General features: G+C 49.1%; 1 protein-coding gene across 1 annotated transcript in view; it reads left to right on the top strand.

Moving 5' to 3' along the window:
• LOC468965 (zinc finger protein 345) overlaps positions 1 to 12743 on the top strand; it is a 32990-nt gene that overhangs the window by 7276 nt on the left and 12971 nt on the right. The window contains exon 2 of the mRNA XM_054672632.2: positions 4191 to 4531. The gene's annotated coding sequence lies outside the window, so the exon portion shown is untranslated. The remainder of the gene's footprint in view (positions 1 to 4190; positions 4532 to 12743) is intronic.

The following is a 12743-nucleotide window of genomic DNA, read 5'->3' as shown; positions in this document are numbered from 1 at the left end:
GTTCTGCAGGAAAGATTGGAAGAAGCATGAGTGAGGGGAGAGAGAGAGGAGGGGAGAGACAGAGAAGGTGAGAGAGAGAGAAAACACAAAGAGAAATAGACTGAGACAGATGCTCACTGAGGGATACAGCTGGAAAGACAGACCCACAGGCAAAGTTCTCAAGTCAGAGGGACAGAGGCCCAGAGACAGACAGAGAGACTCAGAGAGAGGGAGACAGAGACCCAGAGAGAGAGGGAGACAGAGACCCAGAGAGAGAGGGGGACAGAGGCCCAGAGAGAGAGAGGGGGACAGAGACCCAGAGAGGAGGACAGAGACCCAGAGAGAGAGGAGGACAGAGGCCCAGAGAGAGAGGAGGACAGAGGCCCAGAAAGAGAGGGGGACAGAGGCCCAGAGAGAGAGGAGGACAGAGACCCAGAGAGAGAGGAGGACAGAGACCCAGAGAAAGAGGAGGACAGAGGCCCAGAGAGAGAGGAGGACAGAGGCCCAGAGAGAGAGGGGGACAGAGACCCAGAGAGAGGAGGACAGAGACCCAGAGAGAGAAAGGGGCAGAGACCCAGAGACAGAGAGATAGAGATCCAGAGAGAGACAGAAGCCCAGAGACAGGGGGTACAGAGACCCAGAGAGAGAAAGAGAGATATATATAGAGAGAGAGACTCAGAGAGAGACAGAGGCCCAGAGAGAGAGAGGGACAGAGACAGTGGGTTGGGGGTGCATAAAGACCCAGAGAGAGTGATAGTTACCTAGAATTAGAGTGGAGGTGCAGAGACCAGAGAGCGAGAGAGAAACCTAGACTCAGATACCCCACTCCCTGCACCGAGAGAGAGAGAGAGAGGCTGACTCAGACAGAGTGGGACAAAGACCAAGCAGACACACACACATAAACCAGCCTGAGAGAGGGCAGGAGATTCATCAACCTCCACCGAAGTTTCCAGGACCGCCCCCAACCCTGACACACAGGCTGGAGCCACGCTGGAGCTAGCTGGGAGCTTTGACCAACCTGGCCTAGCCCTGCGGCCTCCCAACTGTCCCAGGACTCTCTCCTTGCTCCCCTCAGGGCATCTGCCCAGGCTGTCCCTCTGCCAGAACACTCTTCCCTCTATCTCCTCCTTGGCCTTTGAGCCTCCCCTCGTTCCACAAGCTCCCAGATCCCCCACAGCCCTGCAGAGGCTCCTCCTGTGCCTCCCCATAACCCTGGCCCCTGACACAGGGCCCGACCATCTAGACCTGGAGCTGCCGAGGGCTGCCTGGGGTCCCCAGGCCCTGCTCCTGAAAAAACAGTGGTTGAAGAAATGAATGAAGGCTGGGTGCGGTGGCTGATGCCTGTAATCCCAGCACTTTGGGAGGCTGAGGTGGGCGGTTAACCTGAGCTCAGGAGTTCGAGACCAGCCTGGCCAGCATGGCGAAACCCTGTCTCTACTAAAAATACAAAAATTAGCCGGGCGTGGTGGCAGGTGCCTGTAATCCCAGCTACTTGGGAGGCTGAGGCGGGAGGATCACGTAAACCCGGGAGGTGGAGGTTGCAGTGAGCCAAGATCGCACCACTGCACTCCAGCCTGGGTGACAGAGTGAGACCCTGTCTCAGAAAACGAAACAAACCAAACAAACAAAAAATCCAGGCAGCTGATGACTCCCCAGTATGGGTGTCCGACTCTGAACTCTGCGCCGAGCTCCTCCTGCAGGTATACAAATGGCTCCTTGACATCTCTTCTTAAATGTAGCGGCCAAAGTCGGGCTCCTGACTCCCGGCCCCTGCCCACACACACTTGCTTTGCTTCCAGTCTTCCTTATCTCAGTAAACTGTACCATCCTCCACTCAGCTGTTGACTTCAAGACGTAGAAATTGTTCTTGATGGCACTCTTTTCTCACTCCCTCTGTCCAGTCCATCATCCAGTGACTCTACCTTTAAAGTACATTTCCAAGCATCCCTTCTTTTCATCCCTTCTGGCACCACGGTAGCAAAAGCCACCATCCTCTCTCCCATGGCCGACTGAAGGCCTCCTCCCTGGCCTTACTGCTTTTTTTAATTGTTGTTGTTTTTGTTTTTTTGAGATGGAGTCTCACTCTGTCGCTCAGGCTGGAATGCAGTGGCGTGATCTCAGCTCACTGCAACCTCCATCTCCTGGGTTCAAGCTATTCTCCTGCCTCAGCCTCCCAAGTAGCTGGGATTACAGGCACCTGCCACCACGCCCGGCTAACTTTTGTATTTTTAGTAGAGGCGGAGTTTCACCATATTGGTCAGGCTGGTCTTGAACTCCTGACCTCAAGTGATCCACCCATCTCGGCCTCCCAAAGTGCTGGGATTACAGGCGTGAGCCACCATGCCCAGCCTAGCCTTATTGCCTTTGCTCTTGCCTCCCTACAATCCATTCTCCACACAGCAGCCAGGGTGAAACTTGCTGAAAAACATAATCAGGGCTGGGCGCAGTGGCTCACACCTGTAATCCCAGCACTTTGGGAGGCTGAGGCGGGTGGATCACGAGGTCAGGAGATGGAGACCATGTTGGCTAACACAGTGAAACCTCGTCTCTACTAAAAATACAAAAAAAGGCCGGGCACGGTGGTTCACGTCTGTAATCCCAGCACTTTGGAAGGCCGAGGCAGGCGGATCATGAGGTCAGGAGATCAACATCATCCTGTCTAACACGGTGAAACCCCATCTCTACTAAAAATACAAAAAATTAGCCGGGCGTGGTGGCAGGCGCCTGTAGTCCCAGCTACTCGGGAGGCTGAGGCAGGAGAATGGCGTGAACCTGGGAGGTGGAGCTTGCAGTGAGCCGAGATTGTGCCACTGCACTCCAGCCTGGGCGACAGAGTGAGACTCTGTCTAAAAAAAAAAAGAAAAAAAAATACAAAAAAAAAAAGTAGCTGGGCGTGGTGGCGGGCGCCTGTAGTCCCAGCTACTCAGGAGGCCGAGGCAGGAGAATGGCGTGACCCCGGGAGGTGGAGCTTGCAGTGAGCCAAGATTGCACCACTACACTCCAGCCGGGGCAATAGAGCAAGACTCCATCTCAAAAAAAAAAAAGAAAAATGAAATCAGATCACATTAACCTCCAACTTAAAATACTCGGAGGACTTCTCACTGCATTTGGGATTCATTCCTCCTTCCCATGACTGCTAAAGTCCTGAGCGGTCTGGGCCCTGATGCTGCCCCACCCTCACCTCCCACCTCTCCCCACTCCAGCTTCTCCAGGACAGTGTGCTCATTCCCACCACAGGGCCTTGGCACCTGTTCCTCTCTGCCGGAACGCTCTTCTCCCACATCGTCAGATGCTGGCTTCCGATTTTCAGGTTTCAGTTCAAATATCACCTCAGAGGGGCCTTCCTTGTCCCGCTGATTTAGAGACACTCTCCTACCTGTTCCTGGTAACTCTTTGCAACACAATTGTGTTCTGTTTTCTTCACAGCTCTCATTGATAACTGAAATTTTCCTCTTTTCTTTTGCTTCCTTCCTTCCTTTCTCTCTCTTTCTCTCTCTCTCTTTTTCTCTCTTTCTTTCTTTCTCTCTCTCTTTCTTTCTTTCTCTCTCTCTTTCTTCCTTTCTCTCTTTCTTTCTTTTTTGAGACAGTCTCCCTCTGTTGCCCAGGCTGAAGTGTGGTGGCGCCATCTCGGCTCCCTGCAACCTCTGCCTCCCAGCTTCAAGCAATTCTTGTGCCTCAGCCTCCTGAGTAGCTGGGATTATAGGCGTGTACCACCACGCCAGGCTAATTTTTGTATTTTTAGTAGAGAAGGGGTTTTGTCATGTTGGCCAGGCTGGTCTCAAACTCCTGACCTCAAGTGATCTGCCCTCCTCGGCCTCCCAGAATGCTGTGATTACAGGCATGAGCCATGGTGCCCAGCCTGAAATTTTCTTCGCTTCTTTCCTTGCTACTTACTGTCTTCCCTCACTTGAAGGCAAACTCCATGAGAACAAAGACCTGGTCTATTTTCAGTGATGACTACATTCCCAGTGTCTGGAAAATGCCAGGAGAACTGAGTATTTTCATGGAATTTGTGGAATTTTACATACAATCCATGCAGGCTTCTCTGCACTTTAAATACCTTTCCTGAAACAGAATCATCCTTCCCCATAACAAAACATTAATTGTTCTTGTTGGTCTGCCGTGCATGAGATAAGTGCTTGGATTACCTCTGACCCCACCAACAATCCTGCAAGGAAGGTGCTATTAATATCCTCCTCTCCACTTTACAGAGAAGACTCAAGTGCAAAGAGCTGAGGTGCTTACACGACCACCGCACAGGAACGAAGCGTCGGAGTGTGGAATCGAGACCTGTTCTACTGCACTCCAGAGCACATGTTCTTTCTACTCTGCCATAATGTTTGGGACAAAATTGAATCATGAGGGTTTTTTTTTTTTCCATTACAAATGTAACACATCGCTCCTGCGTACGGCTGGGATGAGTCACTGGCACCAGACGTGCCCTCCTGCGAAAAACAGCTATGAAACTGGACAAAATACAGGAGGGCCACTGTTTTCAGGCGTTGAACAGTGGAAAGAGGACTGCGATCCTTGAGAAGAGATGATGGTGAAGGTGAGCCCATGTGTTGGCCCAGGTTCCTCACTGGGAGCCCTGTCCCTACCACAGCACAGAGATACGGGGCTAAAACAGTGCAGTTGTTTTTTTGTGTTTTCTCTTCTCTTCTTTCTATTATCTTCTTTTTTTTTTTTTTTTTTTTTGAGACCGAGTCTCGCTGTTGCCCAGGCTGGAGTGCAATGGCGTGATCTCAGCTCAATGCAACCTCCACCTCCTGGGTTCAAGCGGTTCTCCTGCCTCAGCCTGTCGAGTAGCTGGGATTATAGACTCGTGCCATCATGCCTGGGTAATTTTTTTTTTAATTTTTTTAGTATTTATTGATCATTCTTGGGTGTTTCTCGGAGAGGGGGATGTGGCAGGGTCATACGACAATAGTGGAGAGAAGGTCAGCAGATAAACACGTGAACAAAGGTCTCTGGTTTTCCTAGGCAGAGGACCCTGCGGCCTTCCACAGTGTTTGTGTCCCTGGGTACTTGAGATTAGGGAGTGGTGATGACTCTTAAGGAGCATGCGGCCTTCAAGCATCTGTTTAACAAAGCACATCTTGCACCGCCCTTAATCCATTTAACCCTGAGTGGACACAGCCCATGTTTCAGAGAGCACGGGGTTGGGGGTAAGGTTATAGATTAACAGCATCCCAAGGCAGAATTTTTCTTAGTACAGAACAAAATGGAGTCTCCTATGTCTACTTCTTTCTACACAGACGCAGTAACAATCTGATCTGTCTTTCTTTTCCCCACATTTCCCCCTTTTCTTTTCGACAAAACCGCCATCGTCATCATGGCCCGTTCTCAATGAGCTGTTGGGTACACCTGCAGAAAGGCTGTCACTTCACACTTGGAAGATTGCACGGCGGCCAGGCAGAGGCACTCCTCACTTCCCAGAAGGGGTGGCGGCCGGGCAGAGGGGCTCCTCACTTCCTAGACGGGGCGGCCGGGCAGAGGCGCTCCTCACTTCACGCCTGGGTAATTTTTGTATTTTTAGTAGAGACAGGGTTTTGCTATGTTGCCAAAACTGGTCTTGAACTCCTGGCCTCAAGGGATCTGCCCGTCTCAGCTTCCCAAAGTGTTGGGATTACAGGCGTGAGCCACCGTGCCCGGCCCAGAGTGGTCTTACTGAGCCGAGGAGGCAGAGAGAGGGCTCTGGGGGCTGCTGACAAGGCTGGAATTTGCAGGATAGGGCAGTGGGGAAAAGGGAGCCGCATGAGGTGGGCCCCCAGAAGCCTGTGTGGAGTTCACCGTAGGTCCTTGGCTAAGGACTGGACAGTGTCTGCAGAGGACAAGACTCCATGAGTCCCAGTCGGGGGTAGCTGCTACAAAGATGAGAGATGAACAGAAATAAAAGCCGTCATGCAGCGCTAGGAGATGAGTCTCCAGCCCAGCCAGAATGGGAGGGCCTCACTAAGCTCCCGGGCACTCAGTTGAAAGCTCAGGAAGGCCATGCTTTAGGAGTAAGGCCCCGACTTAATATTCTGTTGAGTGGATACAGCATGGTTAATTTAACCATTCCTTTCTAGTTGGATACTCTGGTAATTTTATTTTTCAAAAACTCGGCCTGGCATGGTGGCTCATGCCTATAATCCCAGAACTCTGAGAGGCTGAGGTGGGTGGATCTGTTGAGCTCAGGAGTTTGAGGCCAGCCTGGCTAACATGGTAAAACCCCGTCTTCACTAAAAATACAAAAATTAGCCAGGTTTGGTGGTGCGTGCCTATAGTCCCAGCTACTTGGGAAGCTGAAGTAGGAGAATCGCTTAAACCCGGGAGGTGGAGGTCGCAGTGAGCCGAGATGGTACCACTGCACCCATCCAGCCTGGGTGACAGAGCAAGACTCTGTTCAAAAAAGAAATAAAAATAAAAAATAAAAATAAAGGCCAGGCACAGTGGCTCACACCTGTAATCCCAGCACTTTGGGAGGCTAAGATGAGCGGATCACCTGAGGTCAGGAGTTTGAGACCATCCTGGACAAGATGGCGAAACCCTGTCTCTACTAAAAATACAAAAATTAGCTGAGCATGGTGGTGCGCGCCTGTAGTCCCAGCTTCTCAAGACGCTGAGTCAGGAGAATCGCTTGAAACTGAGAGGCCGAGGTTGCAGTGAGCCGAGATCACGCCTCTGCACTCCAGCCTGGGTGAGAAGAGCAAGACTCCATCTCAAAAAAAAAAAAAAAAACTATTATAAATAATATCACGACGAACCTCTTTGTAAGCTTCTGACTTTCAGGTGAATTCCCAGGCATGGGATATTTTCAGGGTATGGACATTGTCCCTGTATTTGACACCTTTCACCAAATTGTTTCCAAAATTGTGGTGGCAATTTACCTTCTGACAACTGAGTATCAGCATGCATGTCTGTTTGGCTGCACTCTCTCTAGCATTCGGTAGAAGCTTAAAACATTTGTTGCTCATTTGATGGGCAGAGGACGGAATCACTGAGCTGTTTTAATGCTATGCCTTTGGGCTTTATAAAAGGAACTAAATGAAACAGTTAATGTGAAAATTGTTTTAGCTTCTGCAGAAAACTTTTGTTAATGACCCAGCAACTCAACTCATGGGAACTTATATTCAGGAAGTCATCAGAGAGGTAGACAAAAATATACACACAGAGATGTATCTCATAGAATCATTTATTACAGCCAAATCTGAAAAAAACTTAAGTGTTAAAAATTAATGGAGTACGTGTGATCTGGGGATGCTGCTTTACCTGTAGACTGTTTTCATTTCACTCCTACGTTATTTATTTTATTTATTTTTATTTTTATTTTTTATTTTTAGAGACAGAGCCTCGCTCTGTTGCCCAGGCTGGAGTGCGGTGGCACAATCTCAGCTCATTGCAACCTTTGCCTCCCAGGTTCAAGCGATTCTACTGCCTCAGCCTCCAGAGTAGCTGGGATTACAGGCCTGTACCACCATGCCCGGCTAATTTGTGTATTTTTAGTAGAGATGGGGTTTCACCATGTTGGCCAGACTCGTCTCAAACTCCTGACCTCAGATGATCCGCCTGATTCAGCCTCCCAAAGTGCTGGGATTACAGGCGTGAGCTTCTGTGCCCGGCCCTGCCTTATTATTATTATTATTATTATTATTATTATTTTGAGATAGAGTCTTGCTGTCGCCCAGGCTGGAGTGCAGTGGCACAATCTCAGCTCACTGCAATTTCCACCTCCTGAGTTCAAGAAATCCTTCCACCTCAGCCTCCTGAGTAGCTGGGACTACAGGCGCCTGCCACCATGCCCAGCTAATTTTTGTATTTTTTTGTAGAGATGGGGTTTTGTCATGTTGCCCTGGCTGGTCTCAAACTCTTGGGCTCAAGCCCCCTGGGCTCAAGTGATCCACCCGCCTTGGCCCCCCAAAGTGCTGGGATTATAGGCGTAAGCCACCATTTCTGGCCACTCCTGCCTTATTGACTAATAATTTTATTATTATTATTATTGTTGTTGTTGTTGTTGTTGTTAATTGAGACAAGAGTCTCTGTCACCCAGGCTGGAGTGCAGTGGTGCAATCTTAGCTCACTCCAACCTCCACCTCCTTGGTTCAAGTGATTGTCTTGCCTTCGTCTCCCAAGTAGCTGAGATTACAGGTGCCCGCCACCATACCCAGCTAATTTTTGTACTTTTGGTAGAGATGGGGTTTCACCATGTTGCCCAGGCTGGTCTCGAACTCCTGGGCTCAAATGATCTGCCCTCCTCAGCCTCCCAAAATGCTGGGATTACAGGCGTGGGCAACCACGCCCAGCCACTCCTGACTTATTGACTAATAATTTTATTATTTTTATTTTTTTGAGACAGAGTGACCTATAATTTTAGCACTTAGGAAGGCCAGGGTGGGAGGATAGCTTGAGCCCAGGAGTTTGAGACCAGCCTGGGAAACATAGGGAGACCCCTGTCTCTGCAAAGAATCAGAAAAATTAGCCAGGCATGGTGATACATGCCTGCTCAGGAGGCTGAGGTGGAGGATCTCTTATACCTGGGAGGTTGAGGGTGCCATGAGCTGTGATCGCACCGCTGCACTCCAGCCCGGGCAACACAGCAAGACCCTGCCTCAAAAAAAAAAAAAAAAAATCACCGAGAGTGGCAGGCTCTCCCACCTGGTACTTTCCCTCTACTTTGTGCTGTGTTTTGGCTGACAGTAGCCTTAAGGGAGAGGAAATCAATATATATTCCCCCCATAGGACTGGCAAAAGCTAAGTTAACTGGTGTAGTAAGCATTGATGAGATGGGCTGGGCCGGTGGCTCACTCCTGTAATCCCAGCACTTTAGGAGGCCGACGCAGGCGGATCACTTGAGGTCAGGAGTTCCAGACCAGCCTGGCCAACATGGTGAAATCCCGTCTCTACTAAAAATACAAAAATTAGCTGGGCATAGTGGCAAGCGCCTGTAATCCCAGCTACTTGGGAGGCTGAGGCAGGAGAACCGCTCGAATCCAGGAGGCGGAGGTTGTGGCGAGCTGAGATCGCACAGCTGCACTCCAGCCTGGGCAACAGAGAGAGGCTCAGCATAAAAAAAAAAAGCATTGATGAGAATGTAGGGGAACAGGTCCTCTGTCTCACTACCAGCAGAAAGAAAATCAGGCTGGGCACAGTGGCTCACGCCTGTAATCCCAGCACTTTGGGAGGCTGAGGCGGGCGGATCACCTGAGGTCAGGAGTTGGAGACCAGCCTGGTCAACATGGCGAAACCCCATCTCTACTAAAATTACCAAATTAGCTGGGTGTGATGGCGGGCACCTGTAATCCCAGCAACTCAGGAGGCTGAAGCATAAGGAGCAGTTGAACCCGGGAGGCGGAGGCTGCAGTGAGCCAAGATCGCGCCTTTGCACTCCAGCCTGGGTGACAGAGCGATACCCTGTCATGAACACACACACACAAAGTGAAAATCAGTATGTCTACCAATGGTTCCACACCCTTGCCATGGCCTCATCGTGTGTGTAGGGTGCCTTTCATGCGCGTCCGTGTGAAGAGACCACCAAACAGGCTTTGTGTGAGCAACATGGCTGTTTATTTCACCTGGGTGCAGGCGGGCTGAGTCCGAAAAGAGAGTCAGCAAAGGGAGATAGGGGTGGGGCCGTTTTATAGCATTTGGGAAGGTAATGGAAAATTACAGTCAAAGGGGGTTGTTCTCTGGTGGGCGGGGGTGGATCTCACATAGTACATTCTCAAGGGTGGGGAGAATTACAAAGAACCTTCTTAAGGGTGGGGGAGATTACAAAGTACATTGATCAGTTAGGGTGGGGCAGGAACAAATCACAATGGTGGAATATCATCAGTTAAGGCTGTTTTTACTTCTTTTGTGGATCTTCAGTTACTTTAGGCCATCTGGATGTATACGTGCAAGTCACAGGGGATGCGATGGCCTGGCCTGGGCTCAGAGGCCTGACAGTGCCTCCTTGCCCTTTAACTCTGCACAGTTAACTTGACTTGACTTGCTTTGGCCAATGGCATGTGGGTGGATGCACCAGTGTCTGAGTCTAGGCTTTCAGAAGCCTTGCATCTGCCTCTAGTCTGCTTGTGCCCCAACTGTCACCACGAGACGCTCTCCCTGGCAGCCGACCTTCTCTCAGGCCTTCTCCCAGACCTTCTCCCAGAATGAGACGTTTGGAGCGGACCTGAGCCAGCCAGACCCGCAGCTTCAAGCAGAGCAACCCTAGAAAAGTCTGGCTAGGCCGGGTGCAGTGGCTCACGCCTGTAATCCCAGCACTTTGGGAGGCTGAGGCAGGTGGATCACTTGAGGTCAGGAGTTCAAAACCAGCCTGGCCAACATATAGTGAAACCCTGTCTCTACTAAAAATACAAAAATTAGCCAGGCGTGGTGGTGCATGCCTGTAGTCCCAGCTACTTGGGAAGCTGAGGCAGGAGAATCACTTGAACCCGGGGGGCGGAGGTTGCAGTGAGCCGAGGTTGTGCCATTGCACTCCAGCCTGGGCGACTGAGAGAGACTCTGTCTCAAAACAAAACAAAACAAAAAATAAACAAAAAAGCAGAAAAGCCTGGCTAGATCAAGAACACATGAAGTTGCTGAGTTTTTGGTATTTGTTATGTAGAAATACTTGACAGTTCCAGGAATTGTTTATTAAAATTAAAATGAATACATTCATATAACTTGATAATTCTAACTCTCCTTGTTAGACATGTCTCCAAGGAAACTCGTGTGAAGATGTTCATAGCAACATCGTTTATAAGAGCAAAGAAACCAAGAATAACCCAAATGTCCAGCAAGAGGAGAGCGGACAAAGAAACGCCGAGTTCTATGGAATACTACTGCACCTTTTAAAAGGAAGAGGACAAGCTCTTTAAATAAATCTGGATAGATTTCCAAGACATATTGTTGAGTTAAAAAAGCAAGCTGCGGAACAATATGTACAGTAGGCTCCCATTTATGTTAAAAGACACTCATATGCTTGCTCAAAACAATACTACTCATTTACTATACAATACTATGCATATACTCTATTACCACACACGCACACACATGCACACACATGCATGCACACACACACATGCAGCATGCACTCACTTTTAGACAAAGATCTAGAAGGATCAGCCATAAACCAATAATAACGGTTACTTCCAGGGAAGAGATCTAGTTGAGAGAGAGGTGACCAAAGAGAATTTTAGCTTTGTCTGTAAGCTTTTTTTAAGAAGCAAGGAAAGTCTATCTGTATATTATTTGTACAATTTAAAAGTAATTTTCCTTTTTTTCTTTTCTTTTTTTTTTTGAGATAGGGTCTTGCTCTGTCACCCAGACTGGAGTGCTGTGGCATGATCATGGCTTCACTGTAGCTTCAAACTCCTGGGCTCAAGTGATCCTCCCACCTCGGACTCCCCAGTAGCTGGGACTACAGGTGAGCGCCACCATGCCCAGCTAATTTTTGCTTTTTTTTTCTGTAGAGATGGGGTCTTGCCATGTTGTCCAGGTCGGTCTTGACCTCCTGGGCTCAAGTGATCCTCCCACCTTGGCCTCCCAAAGTGCTGGGATTACAGGTGTGAGCCACTGTGTCCGGCCTAAAAATAATTTTCTAAAAGGAAGAAATATATATGAATATATACATCCATGCATACTATGAATATAAACATAGGGCCTTATTTTAAATGTTCTTTGTGGCAGACAGGCCTGAATTCAAATCCTGCTACTGCCACCACCTAACTGTGTCACTAGACAAGTCCATTCTTTCACTTGGAACCTCTGTTTCCTCATATGTAAAATGGGGATACTCATTTATATTTAATAGGGTTGTCATCAAAGTAACTTATAATGTTTGTAAAGTTCCAAGAGCAGGCCGGGCATGGTGGCTCACACCTGTAATCCCAGCACTTTGGGAGGCTGAGATGAGTGGATCACCTGAGGTCAGGAGTTCGAGACCAGCCTGGGCAACATGGCAAAATCCTGTCTCTACTAAAAATATAAAAATTAGCCGGGTATGGTGGCAGGCAACTGTAATCCCAGCTACTCTGGAGGCTGAGGCAGGAGAATCACTTGAAACCCGGAGGCAGAGGTTGCAGTGAGCCACTGCAACCTCCAGCCTGGGCTACAGAGTGAGACTCCGTCTCAAAAAAAAAAAAAAAGTTCCAAGAGCAGTGTCTGACAACTAGCGTATGTTCAACTAAATACGAATACCCTTCCCTTCCACTTCCCAGTCCCTGCTACCCCTAACCTTGCTCCTAAGCCATGAGTCATGCTGTGGTGACTATTTTGTAGGTGCCGCCTTAGCACTTACATTCCCTAGGGTAGGCGGAATAATTACTCCCCAAAGATGTCCTCATCCCCAGAACCCGTGAATATGTTTGATTACATAGCAAAGAGGAAGTAAGGCAGCTGGCGGAATTAAGGTTGCTAATCAGCTGACGTTAAGATAGGGAAAGTAGGCCGGGCGCGGTGGCTCACGTGTGTAATCCCAGCACTTTGGGAGGCTGAGGCGGGCAGATCACAAGGTCAGGAGATCAAGACCAGCCTGGCCAACATGGTGAAACCCTATCTTTATTAAAAATAGAAAAATTAGCCAGGCATGGTGGTGGGTGCCTGTAATCCCAGCTACTTGGGAGGTTGAGGCAGGAGAATTGCTTGAACCCAGGAGGCGGAGGTTGCAATGAGCTGAGATTGCGCCATTTTACTCTAGCCTGGGCGAGAAGAGCGAGACTCTGTCTCAAAAAAAAAAAAAAAAATTGCATAGCTATGGTAGCAAGAAAAAACAATGCAACTTTGTGTGTGTGTGTGTGTGT

This window comes from Pan troglodytes, chromosome 20 (genome assembly GCF_028858775.2).
Source record: "Pan troglodytes isolate AG18354 chromosome 20, NHGRI_mPanTro3-v2.0_pri, whole genome shotgun sequence".
NCBI classification, from domain to species: domain Eukaryota; kingdom Metazoa; phylum Chordata; class Mammalia; order Primates; family Hominidae; genus Pan; species Pan troglodytes.
The sequence above is the reverse complement of the archived record's forward strand: the minus strand, read 5'-3'. Positions and strand labels throughout refer to the sequence as shown.